Below are 12,651 nucleotides of genomic sequence, written 5' to 3'. Positions count from 1 at the left end.
CATAATAAACACTCCCAAAAGACTTTAGACTGTCTTCTGAATGCATTCATGCATGATGTTTAGACACTGTGACCTAATATGACAATACGTGTTCTAAGATATGATAGAACGGGAATGGATGAGCCAAAATTTCCAGTCCCTAATATGTGATTTCCTTATATTAGCCTGCTTACATCCTTGTTTGCTGTCTACTGTTTTCAGGTGGACATTGCTTTTTATTTTGTGGTATAATTAGCTCATAAGCGTGTCTATATATTCTACAGAGAAGGTGTTTATTATTGATATTATTAATAAAAGTTATGATAATAATAGAATGTTAATCTATTATTAGAAGACAACAATCCATGATGAATCCATTTGCTCAGGATTATCCTTGATAGTCATTTTCATGGCATGATACCATTTGTCTTTTTCCTCTGTTTACTTTTTTCCCAATGGTTTACTGGTATGAATGATACCTACACAAAATATGTACCAAAAAAATCATTAAAAAGACAGACCAAAATAGAGAACACTTCAATTAATCAAATGGTAGCCACTTAAGGCAACCCAGTTTTGTTTCTGAAGCATGATGTAAATCTACATTTAGATATTTGTATGCAAATAGCTTGATCTTTAAATGTTTGGTGTCATTCGGTGTCATTTTATGCTATTTCACAACTAATAGCATCTGGCAGAGCTCATATCTATATTATTGTTCCTTTTATAAATCTCACAGAGTTTTATAGTTGTAAGAGTTGTGGAATGAAAAACATATTTTATCAGCCAAGGAAGCCAATAATCTCATTTATAGAATAATGGAGATGGATCTCCTGCAGTTTGAAGTTTTTGTGCTTTATCCCCCAGACTGTTCAACAGCATACTGGATTCATGGTTAATAGTACAATATAGTACTTACTATGCAGTACTCTCACTACAATAGCAAGAGTGCCTTCTGGAGCTGAAATTAATGCCCTCTACAAAGATTTTCCTGAAGGTTGTATCCGTTATGACAAGTAAATTCTGCACCATGGAAAAATTTTCTCTGATGATCCCTTGGCATCAGAAGGGTTCTTTAAAGAGTTTCCAGGTATTTTTACCAGTTGTTACTTCAGGAAGTAGACTGCAATACTTTTGCTGACCAGGCTTCTTCATTCCCTTTATATAGGAGGAAGAGAGGGGATGTATGTTCATGTGTGCTGTAGGAATAATATACAAGATGTATTCTCCTGCATTTCTCCACCCAACTCAACTTGTTATCTTCAGATGCAGATTGAGAATTTTGTCTGTTGTTTTAAACATTGCTCAGAAAACCTGAATGTAGCTACTGCCTTTCACTCAAGTGGTCTGAGGAATCTTTGAGCTCCCTTGAGGAGGAAAGGCCCTGAAAAATTGAGAAATCCTAAATATGGACGTGTATCTCCACTCAAATCAGAAAGCAATGCAAGTTCACTGAGGAATTTTAATAATTTTGGAGGAGGTGTTATGGGTTATTCTTGCTCTGTGTGGATAGAAGGGAGTTATAGGGGCACTGCACAGCCACATCAACCACAGCCACTGAAGCACAAGAAGAGATACCCTAAGAAAAATCTCAGAGCTGGGGAACTGCCTAGATGGTTTGATTTTTCCTGGTTTTAAGATAGCAGGATTTTGTACATAAACCAAAATATTCCTGTTATCATCATCTCCTGCTAACCAGCACAGCCCACATTTTCTGTACAGCCACTTGGGGTTTTCAAAGGGTCTGATGTGAAGCTCTGTGTTGGCATTCAACATAAGGGAGCAATCACCCAGAGAGTGTGCTAGAATAAAAGTGGTGCATGGTTAGAGAGAGAGAGGAATTCCTAGTGGTGTCCTTTGTGTCTGACTTCTTATCTTTGATTGCAGTCCAACCTGAAAGAATAGACTATTTCAGTTGGAAGGGACCTACAATGATCACCCTCTGTGATGACTTGCTATTTCTTTTTTTTTAATTAGAAATATCGCAAGACCTGTGAATTCATGGATGACATTTTTTGGAAGGAGGAAGAGGCAAAATCTACTGGCAGATCAGCTTTTCTAGTTAAAGTGAGGTTGGATCTAACACATCAGGGATGAGGCCCCTTGCCAAGTCTCTGTTGTCTCTTCTGGTAGTAATGACCATATCATTAGGAGTATCTTCTGATCTAGGTAGCTATCCTTTTCATCAGGAAGCTTGTCTCCAACCTTTGTTTCCTTCCTGAAGGTTTATTATCCCCCCAGATTCAAATGTAATATGTCCATAGGAAGGCTCTTGGGGCAGTGTCGGAACCCAGACAGATCTCAAAGCAATTGTACTTCTTCCATCCTTTCCCCTTGCAGCTCAGAGGCAACGCAGTACAGGAGAAAAGTATATTCAACTCTTTGTGAAAATGAAAATGTTTCACTGGTTAAAACTGGTGGTGAATATAGGAGTGAGCTGACCTCAATGCCACTGTGTATCCTAGGAAAATAGCTCTTGTATGCCAAAATATCCCTTCCAGGAGTAAACGGTGGGAAACTGGAAAGAGATTTCTTTAAGACCTCACCCTAAACAGACATGTGCACGTTATTCTGTCACATAAAGAGATTTCTCTTTCAAACCAGTTGTCTGCTCTTCATGACCTGGTGGGAGCCGGACAGAGCAAGCTGTGGGTGGGTGGATCGAGCCCCAGAGGCAGATAGTGAGGCAGCAGTACCCTGTCCAGTTTAACGAGGGCAGAAAGGAAAACGTTATGAAGTAATCAATGTGATGAACATCACGAGAATGTCTTTAAAAAAATCCCACAATGTTTCTTGCTGCTAAGGCACAGTGGGAGTTAAAATCAGCATTTTAACGTAGCTTCGTAGGTCATTTACAGTATCAGCATTTCTTTGTGTATGCTTTGTATCAAGATGTTTTTCTGCCCCCATGCCTTCTATCTTTCTGAGAAAACCACATTTTACAACAGTAGGTTAGATGCACAGGTATTTCAAGAAACACATTTTATAAACTTCTGATTCACTGCACACAACATACATGCATATAAGATTTTATTATCAGAAAATACACTGAATTAGCATTTTAATACCATTAGGATTTTTGTAGGAAGAATAATAAAACCAAATAATTTCAGAGAATTATCCACAATACCTGCAAAAACTTTTTTCCCACTAAGAAGGCTCAAAAAAATATTTTATCTAACATACTGAATTATTCCTTTTCTTTCAAATGCCTCTGTAAGAGTAGCTCCATTATGAGACCTGCAATACACCAAGAAAAAAGAATTGCTTATCTTAAAGACACTTATAATTGAAATAAGGCCCAACAATAAAGTAGATGTGTAAGCTTACTGCTGTCCCACTTGTGTGGCCTCATACTTCGGGTGCAGTCAGTAATTACACCACAAGTCCTTTAAGACAAGACCTGTAAGTTGTGATTAACACTTTTTAGGGCTACCTCCATTGTGTATAGCTGAATTATAGGAGAGATTTTACCCCAACACAGCAGTCTGTTGGTCCACCTATTGAATAATACTGTTCTGTTTGTGCAAAAGCAACTCCTGGGTCTCTGAAAGGTTAGCAGATTTATGAGCTTTGAAGCTCTGTTGCAGTGAAATTCTTAAAATTACCCTAAAGAAATCAGTATTTTTGCCATTTCTTTCTAATTCACTTAACATCTGACTGGTGGAGTGTGATGGTAGAAGGGTGTTTTCCACTAGTTATAACCCAGTTCTTTCCAAATCTCCCCTTAATGAGTCTATTTCTAGGACTTCTTGGCAGGCAGAACTCTGAACATTGGAGAAGCCACAAAGCAGGAAGATGCTAAATCTGACCAAAGAAGCGGTGTTGAAATGTAGGGTAAATGCAGCGAGGTTCAGTATTGTGCTAACTTGACTACATTTCTATCAGGTGCATGAAGCATAAGGAACATCACTTGTCTACTCAGAGTGTAACTCACGCACCTGAGCTGATATTTATTGATGTAGTGCAAGGACAGCATATGACTTCTGAGCTAATTATGAGGTTAAGTGGTGCTGAGATTTTGTGTTGTTCCTGTGGGAAAGGGTGCCTCCCAACTGGAATTTCCATATGCACTTATCTTGGAAGGCCACGTAAATCAAGCAGCTGCAGTGCAGACCTATACATCTGAAAGGCAATCTACCTACACAAATAAGCAGTCATTACACTGAACTGTGGCATCACTGCATACAAATTGTCACAAAGTTAAGGCAGGAAAATGTTAATGTTCTTTACAGGATGTACTATTAACAAAAAAGTCCAACCAAAAAAAGACTGAATTGCCTCACATGTCCACACTGAAGATTTTTCTTTCTTGTTTCTACCGTGCAGAATGAGATGAGGCAAAAAGATTTTCCAGGGTAAGGTGAAAACTGAGCACATTTTACTCATTTTGATAAATATTCCAGGTAATTTTCAGCACATAGGAAAAAGGAAGAATGATGAATCTCTTCAAGCTTGCAGGCTGTTGTTATATACTTCAGAATAGGAAAATTTACAATTCACATAATTTGACAGCTACTGCATTCATTCCATTTGCCTGTACTAAAATGAATGTTCTTTGGGCATGAAATATGCATATAATTTGGTTTTAACCTGGTGGAAAAAAGGCTAAGTCGCTAGAAATTAGGAGACTGATTTCTAAAGAAAAGAAATGGATTTTGGTGGCTAAGGTTTTAGCTGAACTGACTGTTCAAAGGAGCTTAACATGTGGATATAATTTGCTAAAGGATTTCCCAGAGGGCTAATGTGGTAAAAGAAGTCAGATGTGTTACATGATTAATACAGCTGCTTTGTCATCATAATTCAAGTGGTCATCAATTAGATCAGTGTAATGGGGTCAACCACAAACTGTCAAAACTATACAGACCACAAAGGGGACAAACATTGAGACAAAGAGGGGGAAAAATAGAATGCAACAAATGCAAAACTTACATCAATCTGTGGGCTGATAGAATGTATTCTTATTATAGATTGACTAGCTAAAACCTCATAAATGAGTTATGACAAGATTAATATGCTTATAGTCATTTACAAGTGGGAGTACACCTTCTACCAAATGACCTGGAGGGGAACGTTTGCTACAGCATGAAAATTGGCTAAAATTGGCTAAAATCTGAGTTGGAAAGGAAAAATTCATCTTCATCATCTGTTACCGACTTTGACAAAAGATAAAATATAGGAAGGTAAGATATTGCCAAGAAAGATCCAGCTGACTATTAACAAAAAACAAGCACCAGTAAACTGATGTCTCAGTTTGTCTTATAAAGGGGCATCAAAGAAGACGCAGGCAAGGTATTTCAAATACCAAAGGAAACTAGGAATGAATGGACAAGGAAATAGAAATCTGAATTCATCTGCCTCATAGAAAATCTGTAGTTCCTGGGGAAAAACAAGAGACATTCTCAAAATACTAAAAAAAAAAATAAAATTAAAATACCCTTACAGGAGTTAGTGTTAACCTAAGATTATTAGAAGGCAAAGGATTTTTTTATGTTATCTACTTTTCTACATTTATGCTGTACTTCTTACATTTTAAAACATTTCACAATTAAACTTTTCTAGGTTTCAGTTTTATTTGTTGTAGGCAAGTTTATCAGAACACGTGATAATGCATCTCACCCAAATTTTTGTCTAAAGGTCAGCCAACTGGTTATGCTGGTCATGTGTGTTTCTGCCACAGCCAATGTCAGATCATGGCCAAAGATTGTTCATGAGTCCCTAAGACAGATATCTAAACAAGTGAGATCTTCTCTGGAACATCTTTCTTGCTCTCCCAAGTCTAAAGGGAGAAAAGGAAACAAGCTTAGATTTGATGTCAACATCTTAGGAAACAGCAGTTGGCTGATAAAAGTGTAAGGGAAAAAGAGAACAGACTGAGCCATTTGTCATGTCAGAGACAGGTTTATTGGGTTTATGTGGCAAGGTTTTGGTAGCGGGGGGGCTACAGGGGTGGCTTCTATGAGAAGCTGCTAGAAGTTTCCCCATGTCTGACAGAGCCAATGCCAGCCGGCTCCAAGACGGACCCACCGCTGGCCAAGGCCGAGCCCATCAGCGACGGTGGTAGTGCCTCTGGGAGAACAGAGTTAAGAAGGGAAAAAAGCTGCTGTGCAACAGAAAATTCAGCCAGAGAGAGGAGTGAGAAGATGTGAGAGCCCCAGCCCTGCAGCCCCCAGGTCAGTGCAGAAGGAGGGGAGGAGATGCTCCAGGCGCCGGAGCAGAGATTCCCCTGCAGCCCGTGGGGAAGACCCTGGTGAGGCAGGCTGTCCCCCTGCAGCCCAGGGAGGTCCACGGGGGAGCAGATCTCCACCTGCAGCCCGGGGAGAGAGGACCCCACGCCGGAGCAGGGGGATGCCTGAAGGAGGCTGGGACCCCGTGGGAAGCCCGTGCTGGAGCAGGCTCCTGGCAGGACCTGTGGCCCCGTGGAGAGAGAGGAGCCCACAGTGGAGCAGGTTTTCTGGCAGGACTTGTGACCCCACAGGGGTCCCACGGTGGAGCAGTCTGTGCCTGAAGGACTGCAGCCCAGGGAAGGGACCCACGCTGGAGCAGCTCGTGAAGAACTGCAGCCCGTGGGAAGGACTCACACGGGAGAAGCTCGTGAAGGACTGGGTGGGATCCTGCTGGAGCAGGGGAAGAGTGAGGAGGGGTGAGTGGCAGACATGAAGCATTATGAACTGACCTCAACCCCTATTCCCCGTCCCCCTGCACTACTTGAGGGGAGGAGGTAGAAGAGTTGGAAGTGAAGTTGAGCCCAGGAAGAAGGAAGGGGTGGAGGGAAGGTGTTTTAAGATTTGTTCTTTTTTCTCACTACTGTACTGTTACTAATTGGGAATAAATTAACTTAACTTCCCCAAGTCAAGTCTGTTTTGCCTGTGACAGTAACTGATGGGTGATATCCCTGTCCTTATCTTGACCCATGAGCTTTTCCGTCGTGTTTTCTCCCCCTGTCCTGTTGAGGAGGTGGAGTGATAGAGTGGCTTGGTGGGCACCTGGTGGCCAGCCAAGGTCAACATGTTAGGCAAAGGGACATTTTACAAGATATTAAGAATTAAAATACAAATATTCAGGATGACAAATTGCTTGGCTCCAAGTGATTACTGAAGAACAATTTTCCTAACACGCAGTATGATTTTTGCAGAACACAGGCCAAAAAATTGTTGCCCAACTACCCTGGCTTCCTATTGGATGAAGGCTTGTAGTCCCCCAAAAAGTTTTCAGCTGACTTCATTCCACTTATTGCATGACACAAAAAAATTCATCCTGAGTCAGTCCAAGGGTCCAGTGCACTATTTCCACTAGTCATCAAAAGCAATGAGGGGAGAGTAAGAAGAGTGCACGTCCTTGATATTGTCTCAGCTATTGTCAGCTACCATCTATTCTTAGCTCAAGAATGTCCCAAGCTGCATGTGGTTCTTCAGTAGATTCCACTTCCACTAATTTGTCTGGTCTCTGAGTACACACAGTCTTCCCTGGCTCTCACACAGTCTTGCTGTCCTGAGATTTTTGCTGTATTAGGGAAGAGATCTGAGAAAAGCTAGCAGAATGATCTGAGAAAAGCTCATTTTTGTTGTCACTGTTACAAGCAAATGGAAAGATTTCTCATTAATGATTGCAATCTTAGACAGCCTAATGACTCAATTGCAAGGATTTCTGTGGCTGCCACACCACCTCTGATTTTAGTGAAGATTTCTGTGAGGCCAGTCATGGTGCCTTGTACAGCATGGCAAAAACAGGCACAAGAAAAAGGGAGAAAAAAGGATTCAGCTGCTAGATTGAGATGTGGTCCCAGGAGGATGGAGGTTTTAATACATTACTGGACATCTCCTAGGGAATTGGCCCATGTGCTGAATGACGAGTACACTTCAGTAGCTCATCTGCTGAATCTTTCCCCTTGGTATTTCTATTTTGCTTACCGAGAAAAGGAAGACACACTTGGGACTTTATCTAGGAGGATGGTTTGCTTTGATCTTCACCCTATTAGGCATATTGCTTTTGTATAACAGTCACTGAGAAATAGGAAAGAAACTCTACATCACCCTTTCTGTAGCATACTGAGATTGATAAATCCCAAGAGACTACAGTGAACTGTCCTTTCACACATTTTGTGAAGGTACTTTAATCAGTGAGCTATAATATAAAACACTACCTTCCATTGATCCACCATATATCTGCTTTTCATTTCCTGGATCTGTCCTAATTTTCTGCCTTTAGAGATCTGTCTGGATGTCCTAGTAAGTGCAAGCTCTTGCTATGATTTTTAAACCTGTCACAAGAAATTATCCTACTAGGAGAAGCTAGGGAAGGGCAAAGCTTGGCTGCTATCTGTAGTCAGTCAAAGAACAGCAAGGGGTGGCTTGCTGCAAGAGTGCAGAGCTGAGGGTCAGGTCCACAGTACTGGTGGTCGCTGTAGGATCGGTCAGAGCAGCACAGGACACTGGGGCACTGGGCTGTAGTAAGGGCAGCAGCGGAGGGAGAGGAAACGTAGGAGGAATGAAAGAACTCTGTGATGGAAGGAAAGGTGAATAGGAGGATAAGTTGATTTGGGACAGTATTGGGTGTGGGTTGCAAGGTTTGGGTAGTGGAGAGGCTGAAGGGATGGTTTCTGTGAGAAGCTGCTAGAAGGTTCCCCCATGTCCAACAGAGCCAATACCAGCCGGCTCCAAGACGGACCCACCGCTGGCCAAGGCCGAGCACATCAGCGATGGTGGTAGTGCCTCTGGGAGAAGAGGAGTGAGAAGATGAGAGAGCCCCAGCCCTGCAGCCCCCCAGGTCAGTGCAGAAGGAGGGGAGGAGATGCTCCAGGCGCCGGAGCAGAGATTCCCCTGCAGCCCGTGGGGAAGACCATGGTGAGGAAGGCTGTCCCCCTGCAGCCCAGGGAGGTCCACGGGGGAGCAGATCTCCACCTGCAGCCCGGGGAGAGAGGACCCCACGCCGGAGCAGGGGGATGCCCGAAGGAGGCTGGGACCCCGTGGGAAGCCCGTGCTGGAGCAGGGTCCTGGCAGGAACCTTCTTTCCCTTTGGAAATATGCTGTACTAAGCAAGCTGTATAGATAATACTGTACATAAATTATACATACTATATGTATAGTTTTCTTTCTATAAATACTATATCTATATTGGACTGTATATTGTACTAAAGCCAATGTTTTCAGAAATGACAGCTGAATTTGGACAGTTACTTAAAGCTGCTAATTAACACAAGTTAATGGCAATCCTTCTGCTGAGCTTTGTTAAGCTCCCAGTTTCTGGAATCACATGGGTCTGTGGGAATTTTGTCTCTCATTGTCTTTTTTAGAAAAAAGGATTATTCCAGATCTTGTTTGACGAGAAAAGCTGGGAGGAAAATTGTATGAAGCCCTCAGTGTTCAGAAATCAGAAAAGAAGGTTTTATTTTGTTTTTAAAAGAATCTTATGATTCTGAAACCAACATGCCGTTATCTGGGGATGGTTTTCCTCATGACCTTTGAATACTTCCAAAGCATCGTTGTTGGCTTTGTATTTCCTGTGTCTCCCTTGTACAACAGTAACATACCCACTGACAGCTCAGTGGGAACTGCAGGGCTCCCATGGTTCCAGAATTCAATCTTTTTTTTACTTGAATTCATTGTTGTAGATACTTCAGTGTACCTATTTTGTGGACATTAAGCATATACAAATCTGAGACCTAGTCTAAATCTCTGGGGCAATTTGCAATCCTGATTTCCCCTTTTATAAATATACGCCTGCAGTAATTTGGTACTGCTGATGTCTCTTTACTCAATGCGGCATAAGAAGACCTACAATACCTTCTTGTTTCCCCTGTGAATTTGCAATGTTGTCTTTCTTTCCTGTTTAAATTGAAATAATCTTATCATGTCATTTCCTACTTTCCGTGGGTTTTTTTAATCATCTCAACACATTGCTCCACCATGTTCTTGCTGACAGCCCCATCTGTTTGACATATGCATTTATTCTGCCTTGCAATTGTTTACTTAATGAGAGTATCCTTTTATGAGTCTCCATTTTAAGCTTCTCTCTTATATCTTTGGTAACACTTAAAAGACATTTTGCAATTAATTTCTCCCTGTTTGCATTTTTTAATTTGCATTTTTTATTTTCCTCCTCATTTTCTTTATTAAGTAGTAAATCACATCACAAATTCATTTATTGTTATCAAAGGAGAAGAAAAATGTGCATCCTGATATATTTATAGCTTTTGTATCTCTTAAATCAAACCTGGCTTTACAGAAAAGCAAATGCAGCTATTTCATTTCTATGCACAAAATTTACCTGTGATTCATAAACACAGAGAGGCAATACATAAAAATGAGAAGAGACAGCTGCTATAAAACCACACAGGATATTTTATAGATTTTTCTAGAACTTGCACCTCTAAATCTTAGTCTTGATTCTTAACTGTGCTTCCACAACAATTCCCAGTCCATGGGCTTTGTGAGCTGAGGTGTAAAGCTTGTAAAAGCTGTGATGAAGTTCATTCACCCTCTCTCAAGCAGTTCAGGATTTATTAAGGAAAAGGAAACCTGTGGCTGTGTGGCTTTGTACCATGTTGGTTATTGCATCCAGCCAGGAATGGGTGAGATATGAGTTCTGTTCTTTCTTTCTATTAAAAAATCCGTGGATGTTGTGGTTTAACTCCAGCTGTCAACTAAGCACCACACAGCTGCTCGCTTGCTCCTCCCCTGCAGCAGGTTGGGGGAAGAGAATTGGAAGGGTAAAAGTAATAAAACTCGTGGGTTAAGAACAGTTTAATAATTGAAATAAAATAGTAATAATAATTGTAATGAAAAGGAAAGTAACAAAAAGAAAGGAATAAAAGCCAAGAAAGACAAGTGATGCAAAAGAAAACAATTGCTTACCATCAACTGACCGATGCCCAGCCTGTTCCTGAGCAGCGGTCCCCCAGCCAGCTTTTCCCCTAGTTTATATGCTGAGCATGACGTCATATGGTATGGAATATCCCTTTGGTTGGTCGGGGTCAGCTGTCCTGGCTATGTCCCCTCCCAGCTTCATGTGCCGCCCAGCCTACTTGCTGGCAGGGCAGCATGAGAAGCTGAAAAGTCCTTGACCTAGTGTAAGTACTGCTCAGCAACAACTAAAACTATCAGTGTGTTATCAACGTTATTCTCATGCTAAATCTAAACCACAGCACTGTACCAGCTACTAGGAAGAAATTTAACTCTTTTCCAGCTGAAACTAGGACACCTGTGCTGAGGACCCCAGTGCTGGAGGCAGTACTGCAGGTGGGGTCTCACCAGAGTGGAGTAAAGGGGCAGAACCCCCTCCCTTGACCTGCTGGTCACGCTTCTTTTTATGCAGCCCAGCATACGGTTGGCTTTCTGGGCTGCATGTACACATTGACGACTCATGTCCAATTTTTCAGCCACCAGAATCCCCAAGCCCTCCTCTGCTCTCAATCCCTTCATCCCCCAGCCTGTGTTGATACTGGGGAGTGCCCCCCCCCCCCCCCAGGTACAGGATCCTGCACTTGGCCTTGTTGAACCTGATGAGGTGCACGTGGGCCCACTCCTCAAGCCTCTCAAGGTCCCTCTGGATGGCATCCCTTCCCTCCAGTGAATCCACTGCACCACTAAGCTTGGTGTCATCTGCAAACACACTGAGGATGCATTCAACGTCTATGTCACTGAAGATATTAAGTAGTATTGGTCCCAGTATGGACCCTTGAGGGACATCACTTGTTTGACCTGGACAGTGAATGTTTTGAGTCGTTAGTGGCCAACCAAGCTGAAATACAAACCAGACTCAGAAATGAGGGTAGAAGTAAGCTGGAGTGTCACTCATGGAAGGAGAAGGAAGCATCCACCTGAAGAGCTGTGCTCCATATATCCCTGTGCCTTTCGCTCCTGGGATTAGGTGAGTCAAAAGAAGAGTTCCAGCTGGTGCTGGTAGGGTCATCACTGCATTCTGTCTGATATACCAGGACACATCAGAACGCTGTGTCATCACCTCTGATGAAAAACAACACAATCAGTACCACAGTGCTCATCCATGCTAGTCTGGAGTCTCCGTGACATGACATAGTGAGGAATATAGATTTATACATATGATTGCTTTTGCCTGTCAAAGACCTTCTGGTCAAGCACAGAACTGAATAGCATGTGCTGCTAAACCTTGGCAGAGATGCCGCACTCCTGGGAGCCTCCCAGAGCAACACCGTGACCTGGGATACAGGCGGAGGTGCCAGCCCTCACCATGACCCTGGCAGAAGGCTGACCGAATAGTCCATCCCCAGATTGGAACCCATCGTCCTTCCACACGGCCGGTGAATCTGGCAGGGCAGACTGGCTGCCTCGCACCACGCACACGCGCGCGTCCTGGCTGCAAAAGCGGTAACTGCCGGTCCAGCAGACTGACAAAACAAGTTCTTTTGACCTGCTAATTTCTCCCTTCCTTTCAGCATTTGCTTTGATTTGCTTTTCATTGAAATTTCCCCTTCGTTCCAAACATGGTTTATTCTGTTTACTTCATATGTCTAAACAGCTGATATACTGTCACAGCCTCTAAGGGCACCCTTATAAGTTGTCTCATTTTAAAGTCACTTAGACTTAGACTGTGCCTGCCTAGCCTCCAGACAACCTTTGCACAGATGGAAAACACACTTTATTATATTCTGCATTTTCAGGCTGGTTAAAAAATTGTGGAACTTTGATGTTGTGT

This window comes from Buteo buteo, chromosome 18 (assembly GCF_964188355.1).
Source record: "Buteo buteo chromosome 18, bButBut1.hap1.1, whole genome shotgun sequence".
NCBI classification, from domain to species: domain Eukaryota; kingdom Metazoa; phylum Chordata; class Aves; order Accipitriformes; family Accipitridae; genus Buteo; species Buteo buteo.
The sequence above is the reverse complement of the archived record's forward strand: the minus strand, read 5'-3'. Positions refer to the sequence as shown.